We start from the raw sequence: 17,369 nt of genomic DNA on the forward strand, positions 1-17,369 counted from the left end.
CAGCTGCGCTTTACACTAGGTCACATATTCACACGGGTGATGCCTCTCTCAGTGCCATCCACACTTGTTCGTACTTACCGTCACCTACTTCGATGTCACATCGTTCGAGGCCTCGCATGTGTGACCTACCGCTCGTCGTTGATCCTCTAGCTCCGGTGCAGTGACCTCTGCACCGCTCAACTGTCCCCGTTCTACCGCCAATCCATCTGTCTGTCCGACGAGGGGTCGTGATCGGACGGTTGATACCTTCGAAAGGAGGCTGAGCCGATATCTTCGGAAGGAGGGGCTGAGCCGATAGACGGATGGGCTGAGCCGATGATCTTCAGCCACGGAGCCGCCGGCTGGGTATCAGCTCACCCTCCCCGGGTTACCGCTCAAATGGACGGCGCGGCAAAAACGGCATCAGTGGCCGGCTTTATTCTAGTCATACCCGCTCCTGTCCTGGGTAGATGCTTTCTTTTCGTTTTTCTGTCACATACAGAGGGACCTTTCTGAGGCAGGCGATCGCGAGCGTATTTGAAAAAGCTAGGGAAGTAGGAAGCTTGCTCAGTAAGCACCTTTCCTATCAAACATACAAATAAGATTGGTGTAAAACAAGATCTATGCCAAACTCATTGAGTATATGATCGATCGTGGCTGCTCCCACCTTCTGCTGAAGTCCCATGCTCAAAACATGTCTGTCTATGCACAACAGGCACACATATTTTTTGTGGAATTCAGATATAATCCTAGCTCATTCCAGAATTCAGATATTGTCACAAGAAGTTTAAAGTTTTATTATGCGCCAAAATGGGCTGTAGTCGCGCTTGTCTTTGTGTTTTCTTGATACCGCAATCATTTGGAAATCACTTCATATAGGTGATTTAGGCACTCTTTGATCTCTCGAACTGCAATATGACACCGTAAAATACAGCTATCCAAACTCTCTGGTGAGATAAACTGATTTCTGAGTCACTGAGTGGATTTACTCCTTGACGAGTTATTATCCTTGACAGCAATCTGCTTTGCGATTTAAATGAAGTCTTGAGTATAATCTGGTCGTGGCTGAGGTCTTCTGGTGTGATGATATTAACAGTGATGTCATACTCGTGTTAGCTGTCATGACCTGCTTGTACTGTTTCGTATCTGAGGAGCCTTGTCGAGACAATCTCGCTGGCTCATGACGAGGTAGAACTGGATTCTAAGTTGTTTGTTGATCTGCCTAAATATGCGCTGAAAGTGAGCGTTTACTGTTCCACGAATGTAGGTGTGAGAGCTTGTATACTAAGAAATATTTTAATTTCTGCAGCGTTTTAGGTATTTCCTGTGCTCTCTTTAATTTAGGTAATTAATTTACTGATTTGACAAGTTCTTTCTTGAACCTGTTAGCTCGTGCTTAACGCATCGCTTATGATAGTAAGGAATATTCTAAAAACGGCGAACGGTTTCATCAGCTGGCTACGGGCTGGACTGGTTCCTCAATCCTCAGTCCTCACCCACGCGGTGAGTTCGAACTGATGACCGCTGGTGTCCCCTCACCACTGTCTGGTTCTGGTGACCGCTGGTGTCCCTTCACCACTGTCTGGTGACCGCTGCCGGTCAGCCCCGCGCGGACGCCAGTGCAGCATGTCGCGCCGGCCGGCCGGCTTGTTCCCGGCCCGGCCGGTGGAATACGCTTACCATGAGTGATGGACGCCGGTCGGCCGGCCGGTGCGGCGGCTCTCACGCTGTCCGGCCCTGCACCCTGCAGACCTCGCCTCGACGCCGGCCCCCGACGGTGATGCATTGTGTCGATGCATGGCGGTGATATATTGGGTTGACGGATGGCCGCCGACCGCTGCATTTGTAACCGGGCCTGGCTGAGAGATGGCTCGATCTGTCCTGGCCAAACTGCCAAAATGCTGCAGTGCTGCACCGGGGCCGGGCAGATGAGTCTGTTGTCCTTTTTGATGAATTTGCATGCAATATAATATATGAGTGAGGGTGAAATCTCGTGGAATGTGGATGTTAACTTGACGTGGCCTTGCACCAATTCATAATGAAAAAAGTGGTGTGAGGAACAATGGACAATGAATTCTAAATACGTGAAGATGGGCTGTCGTTTGTCGTTTGTCGGATTTATCACAAAACGCTGTTTAGTTTGAGCATTTTTTCTTCTTATTTCGTTACTGTCAAGGAGACGACTAAAACCAGGAGCATGTCCGGCCCGCTCGCCGCTTGGTGGCTGAAACGATCCCTCATCGCTGCTTGATCGGTCCGCTCAAGCCTGATCGCGACGTCCCTTACTGCCACGCCAGCTATCTGACCTGTGCTGGGCGGCTGTCTGTGACGATGGATGCTGTCGCCACCAGTCCGCCGTCCCGCATCCGAACCACCATTCGTCACCAGGAGCTCCCACTCGGTATTCCGTCAGCGTCCGTCCGTCCGCCCGTTCCCACTCGTCATTTTCTCACCTGACCGGACACCGGTCACAGCCCGGCCCAGGTGTCTGTCTGTCCGTGCAGCCCCGATCGGGGTTCCAGATGAGCCGCAGAGCGCCGGTCTGCTGCGCTGCGTGGCGAGTGGCTATCGCCGGCCGGCCGGCGGTAAATAATGTATGATGGTGTCGACAGGGGTGATCCGTCGCCCTCGCTGCTGCCGTCGAGGTGACACCGCGGACAGGCCGTCAGTCAGCGGAGGGCGGTGGGACATCACCACCTGAGATACTGGATTGGTGGAGGACCGGTGGGGAGGGACACCAGCTTGAGACCGGGTGGGCGCGGTGGGGTCGAGGGGGAGGTACGGTTCCAACTAAGATTTTACCGATGCGTTTGGGCCGGGGAAATCTTTTGTGCCGTTTGGGCCGGGAGGAGGCACCGTGATTGCAGTGAGACGGAGAAGAAAGTTCAGCTTATCTTATCGATGATGACTGTCATCAGATTGGCATGAGTGGCATGGCGAGTGTTTCGAGAACCAGCGTCCCTGTCAGTACTCAACCGCGGCCCTGTCGGTGTCACTCCAGCCAGCTGAAATTGGCAGCACGTGCCAGTGAAATTCGCCGGATTGAGGGGCCGCGGTGCCAAACGTTATTTCGGTTCTGCACCTATATGAAAGGTGGTAGACACTAGACACGTTCCAGTCCCAATCTTATGTTGATCGCGCCCTCTCACGTCTTTTTACTTACCACATGTGGGTGGTATTTAATTGGTGAACAATGATAATTAAATGAACATTCCGATAAAACTTATAGATGAATATATGATTACCCTGATCTCGCTTTTTGCGTAATTTTGAAATATTTTCAAATAATTGTATCCTATGTATATTTACCGTACCTATATTTTGACATATTCATGAGACTAGAGTTTGATTTCGGCCATTGTACGCGGAAGGTGTCGGCTCCCGTGGCTCCTAGGGGTTCGTTGCGTTTCTTCCCGGCGGCTCCCGCGGCTCCTCCGGAGGGCAAGTTTACTCCGGAGTCCGGCGCGTATCTTCCCGGTGGCGGTAGCCGGCCGGGACCATGTTCTCCGGGTCGGCTGCATGGTTCCCAGCGCCTCCGCATCCTGGCGGGACAGTACCTCCGAGCCGAGAACATATCGGCGCGCCGGCCAGTTCCTTCCCGGATGTGTCCCGATTGCACCCGGCACAGCTGCCCCTCTGTGAGACTCATCACCCTGCTATCGGAACTGGTGTCTCCCCGACCTCGCGACTTCCGCCGTCCCTCTCCGGCGTGCGACGGCCGCTGCAACCCCTCCTTCTCCGATCACCCGGTCCGATACTGTCACACGCGGTTTGTTCTCATTCGTTTGCAGTATTTGCGAAACGGCGACGCTGTGCGCCCGGAGTCGACTTTCCGACGCGTATTTTTCACGATGATTTGCGAGCCCCCACAGATTGGAATTTGGAAGTCAGTGTGGCTTTGAGTTGGTCGTTTCGTCAGATCAAACTGTCTGATATGGCTGTATTACATCGCGGTCGAGTCGAGACTTTCGTGCTAATACCGAATGGGGCACTCTTGTCGACATCGACATATGTCACTACAGTCGTTTGATCGCTAACTTTTATGATTCGACCGGTCCCGCGATGCGTGCTGGGGCGGCGGACTGACAGCTGGAATGGAGTTTTGCACGTCTGATTGAGTTCCAATTACGGGCCGACTTTATTGCCGCTAATTCGCCTCCTTAGCCGGCTATTCGGGAAGTCTGTGGGGGCCTGTGCCTCGCTGTGGGGGCCTGTGTCTCGCTGGTTCACGGTGCACCACACCGTCCTCCGTCCCGTGCGGCGCTCTATATCGCTCGCCGCCTGTCCATCTCCACGGCCCCCACAGCTGCCAGCAGAATCTCTTCACTCCTCAACCTGCCGTGTTCGCTGATAAGTCGACACTCTGACGCAGTAGCGACAAATGTTACGCGTTGGCGACAAAGCCGGCGCGGTGTCGACAGCTGTCACGGCGCGACCCACCTACCGCCCCCGGTATCTGTGTTCTGGCGTGTCAGCCCGTTTCTGCGCCTGTGTCGCAGCGTGTCACGACCAGTGTCGATGCTGAGCCTCATATGTCAGACCCTCCGCCGACGATTTCCGTCGATGTCGACGGGTGCTGTCGTTGTCGACGATGTTTGGGTGGGCGTGATCGACGTTGACTTGTTTGCCGGTGACGGGCGGGCGGTGGTCTGCGGTTGGGGCCACGGTAACCGCAGATGGGGGGCTGTCGCTGACCGCTAATGTCGGCCTTATAACGGGACTTGGCCGGGCCGTGTGGAGGTGTGGGCGTTTAGGACAGGTGGACAAGAACAGGTGAACAGCTGTGTTCTTTTACAAACACCACAAACACGGCCTGTTTGCCTACGTGCCAAAGATGATCGGTTCAGGAATGACTGCATCAAGGACGGAATGCATGCCGGACGTTGCAATTAAGTATTGAAATAAGCATGAACAAGCGGATGTATGTAGAAGAAGTAATGTTGGTGCATCATCAATCCAGTCTAATCAAGGAACTCAGGTATTGGCACAGGTGCTGCCTGCTGCCTGATGGCTAATACCCGGGATGTGGTTCGTAGATGGCGTGCTATTTCCAACTTTACCTGCTCGCAATTAGTGATGGAAGCACACGCTTCTGAAAGTTTGTTTTAACTTGTGCTAGTTTGTAACCCCATCGCTATTTTAGTGAACTGAATGACTGTTTTATGAAATGCTACTGTTTTAACGAATACCTGTTAGGCTACTTTGGCTCTTTTTTACGATTTTTGACTCCTCCCGATTCTCTGAAGCCGAGCGGCTGCCTCAGACCGCATGTTTAGGGCGCTTTTTCCCGGACACGGTGGCGTTTCGCGCGGCGCCGCCTGCCGGAGGGCCGGGCCGGAGACGGCGCTGCCAGTCGACGGGGAGGTGTCCGTGTCAGCGGCGACAGAGGCGCGCTAATGAGAACAGCCGGCGGTAATTTCCCCGGGGACGTGTCGCCCCGCAGACCCTCCTTCCGCTGCGCTGCTCTGCAATGCAGCGATGCCGCAGTGGTACCGCGAGGCCGGGATGTCGTGATGTCGTGATGCTGGAGTATCGTGATGCCGCGGGTACCGTGATGCCGTGCTGGTAAAATGCACTGCGATTCCATGTTTCTATTATGCCCCAGTACCGCGATGCCGTTCTCTGACAATGCCCCACTGCCGCAGTGCCGTACCACCTGTCTGTCGTACCGCCGTACCGCTGTCGTGTCAGGTGTCAGACGACTGACGAGCCGTCCCTGCCGCCATGGCAGCCCTGCTCCCCCGTTCCGAGAAGCGCCGCCTGAATGCGGTCGGGTTGTTTTTCCGGGCGGCCGAACCCTGAAGTCCGTGACAGGTCGGCCGGCAGCGGCGCTACTGAATCCCTTCACGCGACGCCGCAGCCGTGGACAGGACCGAACGGTGGTGGCCAAACGATGTTGGGACGCTGGCTGAACGGTGGGCGAACGATGGCTGAATAGATTGGCCAAAAGATGGCCGAGTGGTAGCTGAATGGTGGGCAAACGATTACCAAGAGATGACCGAACGGTGACCAAACGGTGGACGAACGTTGAAGCCGAAAGAGACGCTGTTTGTCGGAGGCTTTCTTTTCCACGTCCACTGAAAATTGGAGCCCACAGAAAATAGCAACTTCCGAACAAACAGATGTGCCTTGCATCAAGATCGGACGAGAGCTGCTAGAGTGGTTGCCAACTTTGTTAGCGGAGCTGATTGGAACCAGGTATATCGGCAGGTTCATTGCGGACGGAAATATTTTCAGATCACAAGCTGCTCGGACATGAGGGACCGCTTTTTTACATGCTCTTCAAATTAAAAACCAATCCACGACACACATCTCCAGGCTCGACCACAATATCTGTACTTTTCACACCGGGATCAATGTGCTAAGCCCCGCTCCGGACTCTGCGGTCCGCCGAGCCCCTCTGACTCAGCGGCGAGCGTCGTCTCTCCGTGGGTGAGGCCATGTCGACGCCACTTTCACGCGTGCCTGACTCGGTGACTGACAGTGTCGGGCCGCACTTGACAGCGCTCTGTGGACATCTCCGGCGCTGGGACTGTGTGGTCCGGCTCGGCGGACAGGGCTCGAGCCGGGGAGACTGCCATATAGCGATGAGATGTCCGGTACTTCGGAGTTGCCGACGACCTGCGCAGGTCGGGGCGGCCAAAACCCCGAACCATGATTGAGATGCTCGGTACCTTCGGCACCAATGCTTTGGGGGGGGGGGAGGGGGAGGGGGAGTCGATAGTTTGTGCCTTCCGTGATCCGCCTCCGTACCTATCAACTCTTCCGTTGGTTCATGCTATTGCCGTGGTAGATGCGACAACGGATCGGTTGGAGCCTCGGTTCCTTCCAACTGCTCCAGGATGTTCATCGGCTATTGGGGAGTGCTTGCGGCGGCGTTGAGTAGCTTAACCATGCCATGCTGTCGAAAGTATGACATTGACAAAGGCATGAAGACCATTTACCCGCATATTTACGTCTGGACAACGAGTTGCGTTGGAGAGGCCGGAAATAGTGGCGATTTCAGGACCGCAAGAATGGACCGTCATTGGAATGATTCTTTTTGAAACCGTGCACTGTTTTCGGTCGGAATTTACTAATTACTACAAAATATTTTGTAATTACGTTTCCACCAAGAACGAATGCCATCAGGGCTAAATTTTTACTACTTTTGCATTTTGTCAAGAAGCATATAGTGCTGTTATATTGCAGTTTTTGCGCGTTTGTTACAAAATATGAAGTGAATAAGCGTCAGTGTTTGTGTTATTATTCATGACTGCCAGAAGTTAACTTGAGGGGAAGATACGCTAATTGCTCTTGTCCATCCACTAGAAGTAATTAAATATTTTGCTTTGTGTATTCCAAAAGGAGAGGGAACTATTTTATTTGTGCCTTCATGTCAGAATTGAAGGTGGATCATTAAATTTTCAAGGCAGTTTACAAACAAGCATTTGGTCTTTCTCGTATATAAGCAGTGGCTAAGAAGAAAAGGTTGATCAATCCTGAAGTTCAGTCATCGTACCTCAACTTGGCAGCAAGATCCCCAAGGACAGAGGTTATATTGTATACCTGTCCTGTAAATCAAAGCATTTTTGTGCCTGCAAAGGCTTAACCCTCGCCGGCCGAGGGGGGGGGGGGGGGGGGTGCCGCCCCCCATAGGGTTTTTTCGCGATAGCTCCGAACACGCTGGCGATAGAGAGCTGAAACTTGGCATACCTGACCTTTGATCCAAGCCGGATCTTTTGACACCAACCGCATCTTTGGGTCAGGTCAGGTCACTGACCTATGACGTCATAAGTGAACCTCTGCACGGTCTTCAGATGTCGCAACTTCGCAACGCCCTCACTGCCAGAGGAGATGTCACAGGGAAATGAAACTTGCAGGATCTAGTATCCATTATGAGTCCCACAACTTGTATATCTCGGATTTTTCCTAAAGGTCATATGAGGTCAGGTCATTTTCGTGACCTCACCATTATAAGTCAATGGGGAAAAATTCAAACTGCTATTCTGGCGCCGGGAACGATCTCCAACAATCTCAAGCACACAGAATCGTGATTTGATGCACTCCTTGCAAGGTTAGATGCGTCACTTTTGCAATGTTGACCTTGCGTGACGTCATTTATGACGTCATCAAGGTCAAATTAGTTTTTTGTCAATAACTCTTGATCAAATTGAGCTAGCGAGTCGGGAAAGGCACCAATGGACTCAGGAAGGCCTGCCGAATCGAATGATATGCGACATGATCTCTTTCGACCAACTTCGTGACCTGGGGGTGCTGACCTGACCTTGACCTGAGGTCAACACCCCAAGTTGACCTGACCCGGACAAAAAGTATATCATTCGACGCGCCTGAGCGAGGCGAACACGATGCTGCCAAAATCGGCGCTCTGCGGCCGTTTTTTGCGAAGTTATTCACCAAAAACTGAACCGTACCCTGGGGCACTTGACCTGACCTCAGAGGTCACCGGTTGACCTAGGACCTTAAAATCGGGTACCAATCTCTGTGTCTCGTAACGGCGCACACGCTCGTTTTTTCCGCGACGCGCTAGCTCCACCAGGGGCGAAACGGCGAGGGGGGGGGGGGTCGTACCCGCCCCCCCCTCGGCCGGCGCGTATGTAGAAAACCAATAGGTCCGGCGAGGGTTAAGCTATTTGTGGTGTGTTCGGAGTGAGGCTATATGGCCATTTTTGTTGTATGTTTATGTGGAGATTGAATAAAACTGTGACCCTTTGCTTGTTTGTATACTTAGGTACTATGGTTAAACAGGGAACAGCACATTCACATAACATACTCACTTAGCACCTAACTCATAGCTGTACCCTGCAGGATCTGTACTTGTTCATGTCTCGAGCATTAACAAAGCACTAAAGTAGCTTAGTAATCATTTCCCTTATTTTCTGAGCATCTAACATGACATACAGCAGTGCAGAGCAGCTTCAGAGAAGAAACACTTTAAATGCACAGACTCACACCAGCCTCCCAATGAGCCAGTTCCTCAGTTGACTGTTTCCCTGGATGCAGCTTGGCAAGGTGAGCTAACTATAGGCAAGTTGAAGGTTAGCAGGTAAGATTGAGTTAGGGTGAGTGTGCTACTGCTATGCAGGTCTTGGGAAGGCTGCAAATATGTGTGACGATTGAGGTTAGGTCAGCTGTCAGGTTATTCAGGTATGCTCATTGCTCAGCTCACATTTTTATGGACACCTGGCAAATTAAAAAACTAACATAACCTAATCTAAGCTAACCCAACTAAACCTACACAACTGCTGACTATAGGAACTAAGCACCTACCTACTTGTGCCTACATCTCATACCATGTCAAAACTCAAAGTAGAGTTCCTTGGTGGACGATTACCCTCAGTACTTTTTATCCCAGCCCTGTGAAGAAAACTAATACTTCTAAGCTCTGAGTCACTGCTGGCCATCCACAGGAAGAAACGCTGAGACTGAGAGCTTTGCCATTGTATATTGGACCAACAATCATGAATCACTATCATGAATGACTTTGACTATGAACACATCATATGTGATATGATCACATCTTTGTAAGGATTGTCACATTGACAATTTTATAACAATCCTTTTTTCAAGAAATACAGTAATGATTAACATCAAAATCAACATAAAGTAGATTAAGTGATCCAAGCTTTCTCCTTCAGTTGCAGTAGCAATGGAATGATCGCATGTTTCATTTGCCAGACACTGAGTACCTGATGCACATTACAATCTGCATAGCATCTAAGCATAGTAAAGCTGCCAAAGTCCATTCATTCTAGATTTTTAACTTGATAGTTAGCACTTATTTATCTTGCTGTTGTAAGTTATATTCAATATTCATACCAATACATCAATATGCGCTCATCAGTCAACATTTTCTGGCATGATCCTGCTCAGCGTGCTCTTCAGTATTGCTCCAATATCTGCAATATTATAGCTTGTTTTCGGCCAATAAGCTCTTTTAATTTTACTTTTTTTTTTGCTGAGATATGAGCCCGATCAACTTGCGTTTATCAACCAACATTTCATAGCTTCAAGTTCAACTTGATATTGATATTGCTCAGGAGTCAGGACCTGTCAGCCTCCTGGATACTTCGGATTGTTTTCAGTCACATGCTTCTTAAATATGATATAGTCAATCTTAAAGGATCCAAAACATCCAACAAAACGACGTACAAGAGTACGGAAACCACCAGGTAAACTTAAAAAGCGCCTTGGATCAGAGCCAAGTCGTGTGCTCCATTTGTTTGTTTACAATGATTGTTGTGCTGAAGTATTTTTAGGACTCTAAAGGTCGGCTTATAAAAAATGAAACGTTTTTACAGAAGTTGTAAGACAAGTAATATTTATCTGAAAGAACTAAAATATTCAAAAGCCAAACACTATGAAATACATGAATCGGAACGAAAAAGTAACCCAAAAATCCAGCCTAATCACCGGCTCCTAAAACTGCAACAAAATCAGCACTTTTCCCCGCAACTCGTTGTCCAGACGTAAATATGCCATTTACCCAGCCAATTGACAAGGTAACTGACAAAGGTAATTGACAAAGGCATGAAGTTGACCTCGTTCATTTGTGCGATTAGGCTGTCATAGAGAGCTGAGTCAGTTAGAGAAACCATTGATAACTATATAACCACACCATGTAGGCGAACTGCGGCACCCTGGATCATAAGACGGGCACATAGTTAGATAGCTAGATAGACACTTTATTCATAGCAAATCCATGGAACATGGCTTTTCATTGCAATGCGTCAAATATGTAAATACACAAGATTCAAGACACAGTGATCAACTTTAACTAACTGGACATCGCAGACTGTTCCATGAAAATATGCGTTTTGAGCCGCAAGGCACACTGCTACACGAAATATTTTCTTGTCGCAACTTTTCAAGCAGCTGGCCTGGCAAACGCTCTACTCCGTGTTCTTAAAACTGAAAGCCAATCCACGGCATGCGTCTCCTGCCTCACCACAACATATGTCTTTTCACTCAAGCTCAAACCTTGATATGAAACATGTGCAACAGTGACGTTGGATAAATACATAAATGTTGCTCAATATAATTTAAAATAATGTCCTGTACGCATTTAGACACAAGTCTAAGAAAATGACTGGTTAAGGTTAGTCTTGGACCATCTAACAAAACGTCTAAAATATGAAATGGAGGAGGCGCCTCACAAACGTCGCTTTTGGTGCATCCAGGCTCCACAATCCACATTTTAAATGTCTCTGGATGCATAATAGTTGTTTGGACTTAAGCCACTGTAGGCCATAGTTTTTTATATATCCGCGTATCATGAGCAACCTGTAGAGCAACTATCGAACAACTAGATTGGTATTGCGGCTACCATTTTTATCTTACAATTGCTGTTTGCTTTCTCTTGTCCGATCGCATAAGTCGGTCCCATAAGTCGGCAGCTCCGTTCTCTGAGGCGCAGCTATTTGTTTTCCCTCAACATTGCAAACTGTTGTCGAGCATTGCAACGGAACAACTACATACAACAGCCGGGTGGGGCCGTTGGAATGATCGGCATTTCACCACACCCAATGGGAGTGGATGAAGAGACGCCTGCACTCTGAATACAGTAAAGGGCCAGTCGAGCATGGCACATCACTAGCACATAATAGGTGCGGCTAGAATATATTATCATTTTATCTTACTTTTAGGCTGCTCAGCAGTGTCCTTAGTGTTTTTTTTTTTGACGTCATCCGTTCCTAAGCGCATTGCATTTCGCTTTTTAAATTTGGCTCACGATGATATCATTTGGAGCTGCGTTTAACGGGTCCCGTTTATGCGCTGTGCCCGGCCGGCTTTGGCGGTCGCTCTGGGCGTTAGGTGTCGGTTATTCCGGGCCGGACCGGCGCTATCTGCCACCATCTCCACCGGCCCGCCGCGCCGTGTGCCGGCCGGGGGTGCGGGGACGGAGATGACGACCCGATGAGATCCCACGTGCAGCTGTCAGCCCGCCGGCCGCCACACCGCTCCGTCTGTCATCCCGGCCGAGACGGACATCTTGATCACCCGATTGCCGAGGCCCGCTAAGCTGCTTTAATTACCGGCTGTAGATGGCATTCTTGCCTGATTACTCACTTTTTAAACGGTCGCCGTTTATAACGCTATAGGTTTTATGGCTGTCACATCTGCATATCGTGCGCACTACGATGGATGTGGTGGCTGCACATGCTAATGGTTTCGTTCCTTACTTCCCATCCGAGCTCATGTGCTGCGTGAACAAAGAGCTAATTGAGAGCAAATTGATTGAATGGAGATTCAAAGCTATCTTACAAATGCCTTATTGCTTCAGGCCCTTTGCTTGGATTGCGCCCTGCATAAATTTATTGCACTGTGCTACGTTTTGTGGGAAACAGCAGAACTTTTGTCTTCCAATGCGAACCTGACTGTCATATGTTGACGTGTGCTAAATAGGAATGGCACATGGTGTCTCCTTCCACCCCGGGCACCCGCCGTATCTGTCCCCGGCCGTTTTTTCCGTCTCTGTCGGCCAGCACGGTCCTGCTCGGCTGTCAAACAGTGCGTGGTGGGCGGAGCCGCGCTCTACGGCCGCTGGGCACCGGACACCGCGGCGCAAATCGCCATTGTTGGCTGGCGAACACGAGGAAATAAGCTGTGACGGCGGACCGCACGGCCGCCACGGCGCTGGCTACCGTCGGCGGACGTCGCTGCTTTATCGGCCTGCAAAATGGCGCCGCCGGTCCGGGGCGGCGTGCTGCACGGCCCGCCGGCCGTACCCGGACGTACCCGGCCGTACCGGGGCGTATCGTGTCCGCTGCCCCGCCGGAGACTTGGTTGGTCCGCCCGCAGCGGCCGGACGCTGGCCCAGGACTCCGGGTACGGGGAGAGCGGTGCAGGGAGCGGGCTGGTGTGGGTGGAGTTGCGCGGCTGCTCAGTCAACTCTGCAGGGACTCACCAGAGCAGGGTGGGGTAATAACCCCACCAGCTCGCTCTCACGCCCACTGTCGCCCTTATTCGGGCATCCGGCAGCCCGCCATTGCAGCGGTCTAGCTCGTGTTTGTGCTGGGTGGTGCGCCAGTCAGTGACGCCTGCTGTGAAGCTGTGGCCATTTAGCAGCATTAACAACTTAATAAAACCTGAGCTGCTGTGTTACTGTCGTGGCCCGGGGGATAAATATTGAAGGGTTTTAACCATGATTAGATAGGTCTCGTCTCGCAACCTGACTGAAGAACATACATGTGAATTTTAAGCCGCTCCGAGATGTTTTCTTATCAGGTAAGGGAGCTTTATTTGCTCTCGGGTCTCGAAAGGAGCATTGGAAAATCCTATTTTAGTGTTTTCGGTCTCATCGTCTTGCCTAAAACTCAGAAGATCAAAATGATCGTGGTGGGCGGGCTATTTTTAACTATCTACACTTTTGGCTGAATTCCACGCGATTAGCCGTAATGTTTTATTCTTATTTTTCTAATTGTTTACTGTTTAACTCATTTTGCTCAGAATTACACTTATCGGTGTTCAATTATAAAAAAGTTGGAGGTCTGTTATTGGAACAGATGGATCAATTGAACCATTGGCTATACCGTCCGTCACTGCTGAAACTCTGTTCCGAGTGGCTGTGAGCCGTGGGTCCGAGGGTCCGAATTCAGCCGCTCCAAACCCAGAGCGTGCCTGTGGGCTCTGTGGCAGCGTAACACTGCATTTGGGGCCGGCCAACTTGGCCCAATGGTTCCGGGAGAGCCAGACCGAATGGAGGCCGGTCCCCACTACCGAATGGTCCTCCAACGACCACCTCCAAATGAAACGGACTGCATAAATGCGTGCTTGGAAAGCGAACACCCAGACCGTCTGCTGTTTTATTGGGCTAATTATTCTGCATCGCGAACTGTAGACACGCAACGCTCACATGGTCTGCAACTGACGCTCCCGGCTCGGCGCAGCTGAGAGGGACTGTTGGACTCGACTGTGTAGTGGGTATCTCCCCTGCTCGCCCGGCGCCGACCCGACCGGGCCGTGCCGGATCGCACCGCCTCTCGAGCGACACTGCGCAGCCGACAGACCGGCCTTGGGTGGGCCGAACCCGCTCTTCGTCTCCTCTGCGCCCAATTAGTCTCTGGTCGGCCCACCCGATCGCGGCGGTTTTTGTCTAATCGGTGTCGACACAATCTGAGGGCGGTCCGTGTCGTCGCCTCTCGGTGACGTGTGACATATGTCGCGGATCGGAGCCGCCGGCCACGACTGCCGGACCGGTGGGGCGCGGCGGGGTGACCGACCTGTCTGCGGATCACGGCGCAGTCACGGTGATTGGGTGTTGCGCCCGTGTCGCTAACGACGGCAGACGATCACGGACACCCGAGTTAACACGGGATTATGGCGCGCTGCCGACAAATTGGCCGAAAGTAAGACAATTACGCTCCGATAAGACATCGAACAAAAACTTGTTTTGTACCCGATGTCTGTCCCTTGTTATTTCGCCATGCTTGAAGTGAGCTTAATCCGGTGGGCGATACCAAAACAGGCCAAACTCCACTGTATTGTAATTTTTCTGATGGATAACAACTATCGATTTTACCACGCTACAGTGTACGTCGACATTGCGGTACACTTCGGTACGTGCCATGTTCTCAGCATTTTGACGTGTCGGCGCTTTAGGGTTACGGAACCGCTCGTCTCGCCCATGCGACTCCGCAGCATGAGCATGGCTTGTGTTGAGACTGCCGCCCAGCCTGCCTGTCTTGCTGCTGCAGAAGGAAAATTGTGCGGCGATTGGGAACGGCGGCAGTCGCTACCGATACTTGTTCACAAACTGACCGGAGGATAACAAAATAGGATATTCTGATCTTACATCGACAGAGACGGGGCCCGAACTTCCGCTCAAGGTTGTAAACATGAACGCTGTGCTTATGCCGGTGTTTAGTGGTGTGAACCGCCGTTTATTATAGGTATCGTGATGTGAACCTTGCCCACGTTTGTCTGTGTGAACCACGACCGCGTTTGCCGGTGTGAACTGTAGACGATATCAGATAAAGCAACGCCTTTGTCCGCCAAATCGCTGAACATTCATAATGTTCCATACTCTTCACTTTTGTTCACTAATGTTCACTCTAATGTTTAATTTTTGTCACAAATAGGCTTCTTCACCGTCATCCACAGTTTCCCAGTTCCATTACTTGTGTGACCGCCAAAACTGTCCTGTCGCCCGTCTCGCGAGCAAGGTGGCGGGCGGCCGGTGGGTCAGCCGAGCGGGCCGCCGCGCCGTCCCCCCCCCGCCCCAGTGGGGGTGTTTTGCGCGCACCTGTGTGTGCCGGACCTGACCCCTCTCGCGGCGACGCCCGTCGATAGCTTTGTTCACGGGGAACGTGGTCGGCGCGGCGGGCCCGGTTACGTTTGTTTAGCGCGCTGCGTCCGTCCCGGCGGCCGCTGGCGCGCTGCGTCGCGCCCTATCTCTTTCTTTATCTCCGGTTCGTCGCGTCCAGTTAGTTTGCCTAATACCGTTTGCTTTGCTCCCTCGCTATCTCCCCTGTGTGTGACCCCATTGCCAGTCATATTTAAACCTGCTGTAAACACCTCCCGCACTCTGTTCTCTCTCAGTCTTCGCGCCGTGCGGTTGTTCGCTCCGCTCGGCGCAGCCTCCACGCAGTGTGGTGGTTTCTGCCGGCTCTTTGCTCATCGCAATATAGACTGTGAATAAGTGCAGTGGTGTGTCCAAGGAAGTGGTCACCTGGAGCGATTGAGCAAAAGACTTTAAGTTAGCGGCACAGTATACTCAAGTTACTCTCTGTTCTCTACCAGTCGTCGAGCCGGGCGGTTGTTTCGTTCCGCTCGTCGCAGCCTTCAAGCAGTGTAATTGGTTTGCCGGATCTTGCTCTTTGCAATACAGACTGTGAAATCAGTGCAGTGGTGTGACAAAGGAAGTGATCACCGAGAGCGAGGAGTGAGAGAATCAAGATAGCGGCACAGTATACATTCCAGTTACACTTCACTTCACTTACACTTCAAACGCAGAATTACCCTCCTCCCTATACCTCGCCCGATCGTGCCATCACGGTCTCTATTCCTCACCTCTGTTCACGCCATCGTGGACTCTGTCCTTACTAGCCCCTGTTGCGCCAGCGCGACTCTTTAACCTTCCCTCGTGTCACGCCATCGTGGCCTCTATCCTTATCTCTCTTAAAGGTAGGTCGGCACAGCCCAAACCTCGCCCGATCGTGCCATCACGGTCTCTATTCCTCCCCTCTGTCCACGCCATCTTGGACTCTGTCCTTACTAGCCCCTGTTGCGCCAGCGCGACTCTTTAACCTTCCCCGTGTCACGCCATCGTGGCCTCTATCCTTATCTCTTTTAAAGGTAGGCCGGCACAGCCCCAACCTCGCCCGATCGTGCCATCACGGTCTCTATTCCTCACCTCTGTTCACGCCATCGTGGACTCTGTCCTACGAACCCCCGTTGCGCCAGCGCGACTCTTTAACCTCCCCTCGAGTCACGCCATCGTGGCCTCTATCCCTACTCATCCTTGTACCTGTTATGAGGGTCTGCGTTTCAGTCACCTAAATGCCATGGACCAGTAGCCAAGCCCAGTCACACAGAAACAAGATACAGTCCATTATAGAGCGCTCGTGACGCACAGGCACAAACGTCACCGAGTCGGCGCCGGCTGCTGCGTCTGCGACAACTTGTGTTCCTTTCAGGGCAGGTTCAACGGCAGTTGGTTTCTCAATAACAGGCATTTGTAAATCGTAGCTTTTCTCTCAATCATAGCTCCCCGCCATTCTTGCCCCAGGCTGTTGCTCCCTCAATTGATGCTCGCACCAGCTGCCCTCTCCCCCGCCGCGTCGGAGCTCGTCGTTCCTGCTCCCTCAACGAAAGGTCGTCGCAGTCGTTCCCTCAATGTTAGCCCGCTGCAGGTGATTTCTCAGCTGCACGTTGCCGCAGCTGCTCACTCAGTGGAAGCTCCCGCAGTTGTTTCCTTCTACCGAAGCGCGGCGCCACCCGATGGAACCGGGTGCCGACCGGCCCGTCCAGTCCTGTCTCCCCGGCTCCCCGGCTGCCCGTCCGCGGCGGCAGGCCGGTGCCGTGTCTGTTCAACACTCGTTTTTCGTCTCCAACTGTTAATGATGTGGGAAACGGAAATCGTGCATTGCACTTTGCGGTAAAGACACCCGTCTCTGCCGCCGTGGCGAAAAAGTCGCCAATCCGCCGCCGAGAAATCACCAGCCATGGACAAACCCGCAACTTTTATCAACAAGAATGACCACCTTCCCGTTTGTTTGCACGATTTACAGGAAATGCCTCAATGCAAGTGCTAAACCACGCTTTAATCCGAATGTATGAAAAAGATTGTCGTGTCAAATCGTGAAGTTAAGGTTAAATATTTATGAGAACCTGGACACATAATCCCGTCTGCGAGATGTATGAGCGACATCATGCATCGAGATTTACGA

The 17,369-nt window shown here is 51.6% G+C and overlaps 1 protein-coding gene across 1 annotated transcript in view; it reads left to right on the plus strand.

The window, feature by feature from the left end:
* LOC122375447 (fibrous sheath CABYR-binding protein-like) overlaps positions 1–17,369 on the plus strand; it is a gene marked incomplete at its 3' end in the record, with an annotated part of 46,194 nt that overhangs the window by 15,994 nt on the left and 12,831 nt on the right. The window lies entirely within an intron of this gene.

Source organism: Amphibalanus amphitrite, unplaced genomic scaffold, assembly GCF_019059575.1.
Source record: "Amphibalanus amphitrite isolate SeventyFive unplaced genomic scaffold, NRLGWU_Aamphi_draft 001841F_arrow, whole genome shotgun sequence".
Lineage (NCBI taxonomy): Eukaryota > Metazoa > Arthropoda > Thecostraca > Balanomorpha > Balanidae > Amphibalanus > Amphibalanus amphitrite.